General features: G+C 41.7%; 1 pseudogene; it reads right to left on the reverse strand.

Moving 5' to 3' along the window:
* Positions 1–397: 397 nt before the first annotated feature.
* Positions 398–1,922, reverse strand: LOC138165620 (microfibrillar-associated protein 1A-like; annotated as a pseudogene).
* Positions 1,923–2,129: the final 207 nt, after the last annotated feature.

Genomic DNA, 2,129 nt, shown 5'->3' on the forward strand with positions numbered 1-2,129 from the left:
AAAGTGTTTTTGTTTTGTTGTTTGGTCATTTCAGTCCTGTGTAATTCTTTGTGACCCTATTTGGGTTTTTCTTGGCAAAGATGATGGAATGGCTTGTCATTTCCTTCTCCAACTCATTTTACAGATTATGAACTAAGGCAAATAAGGTTAAGTGACTTACCCAGAGTCACACATCTAGTAAGCGTCTGAGACCAGATCTGAACTCTTGAAGATAAGTCTTTCTAATTCTAGGCCCAATACTCTATCCACTGTGCCACCTAGCTGGGGAAAAAAAAAGTGGTAGGCTCAAAAAACACCAGATAAAGGTTCTCCATGAGCAATCTTGGGGCAAAGGGGAAAGAAAACCCCAAACAGAATTTCCTATGTGTCCCTAGTCAGGGATTTGGGTAGTGGAATCCTAAGTATTTTTCCTCTTCTTGGCAGAGGGTGTCTTAAATACATCTCCTACTCCAACTGCTTTTTGCTTGAAAAACAACATTTCAGACACTCTCTTGACCCCAAGCTGGAGCAAAGGAAGTTGTGTCTTGATGCCCAAGGTGGGTGTATCTGATTCTGCCAGACCATTCAAAGTTTGTGACTTGCATAACTTCAGGAAGAATACATAGTCTTATTGAAATAACCCTCCAGGGTGGGAGCCCTGAAATCTCTCTTTATACTTCTTCATCTTCATCCATGATGAAAATTCCCCAGCGACAGCAGCTCTGAAAGAGCATTTAACAGTTTTGTTGGTAATAACTTTGCTTTTGGCTCAGAGTTTAGCTCCTCTTTCTTCTCTGTCATTTCACATGGTTCAGTCTCTGCTTTCTCCTTCTCAATCCTCTCCCTCCCAATTCAAACTTTTTAGTTCCAGAACTTTCCATGCCTCATATCACTCCTTGTCATTCTAATCATCCACATTAAGTGCATCTAGGGCAGCCAAGGAGCCTGTTTTCCTATAGTTCCTTCTCTGATTCTTCTTCCACAATAAGGTGCATATATTTGAGACTCTTCTTGGCCAGCATTTTGCCTCCTATTCCAATTTCTTCTCTTTTGGTGCTTCAACTGCATGTTCTTGAAATGTTAGCTGGTCCTTCCTTCAAATGAAGACCAGCTCTAGGTAGGGATTCCATTTCATCCTCACTCTGTCTGTTCTTCACACTGGGACTCCGATTCTGATTCTTCACCAAATTTCCCTTCATCCTCCACTTTGATGACTTCCAGCTCCTCACTTTTCCTGTTCTGTACTAAATGATGCATCATGCCACCACCACTCAATCTTTGTGCTCCATTTGCCTAACATCTCCTTCTTCTCCAGAATCATTTTCTCCCACCACTTCAGGTTCTACTATTTTCTGATGCCTGGCCAACTTTCCTTCAGCATCTTCACTGATTCGGTTCTGCAAACATAGAAGCCCCAAATCACTAGGTGGTAAATCCTCTTTCTGCTCCTCAGGCTCTGATTCTTACTCATTGGCTTTCTTGATGTCTTCATCTGAGGACTCCACATGCCCCTCTTCCCATGCACATAACATTTTACTTTCACTTTTTACCACTTAAATCTCCTCTCTGTCTGTCTGTCTGTCTGTCTCTGTCTCTCTCTCTCTCATTTTATTTTTTGCAATTCCATGTAAAGACAATTTTCAACATTCATGTGTTCACAAGTTTTTTGAGTTCCAAATTTTCCTCCCTCCCAAATACAACAAGCAGTCTGATAATAGGCCATATACATTTGTAATCATGTAAAGCATTTCTATATTAAATCATATTGTGAAAGAAAAGGAACAAAGGTAGGGAAAGCATGAAAAAACACAAAGAAAATGAAAACAGCATATTTCAGTCTGACATCTTCCCTTTTTCATCGTGAACCGGGATGGCCCTGGCTTTGGAATAAATGAGGGAGTGGGGTGGGTGATGTTCTTTATGAGGGCCCTTGGGATCGACATGATGGTAATAGCAGCAGTGTCTGCAGCAACCCAGAAAGAGTAACACAGAACAGTCAACAAAAACAAGGTAAACTGTCCCTCCTTCTCTCTTCTGGACGTAGCAAAGAGTCCACTAGGAAAGAGCCACCCAAAATACTCCTCAGAGTGCCTAATTGGTAGATTGTGGCATTGTGGGGTCATGGGTGATTCATGGACCTCCTAGGGAGA

This window comes from Petaurus breviceps, unplaced genomic scaffold, assembly GCF_028583685.1.
Source record: "Petaurus breviceps papuanus isolate PSGF00001 unplaced genomic scaffold, PetGlider_PUasm1.0 214, whole genome shotgun sequence".
NCBI lineage: Eukaryota > Metazoa > Chordata > Mammalia > Diprotodontia > Petauridae > Petaurus > Petaurus breviceps.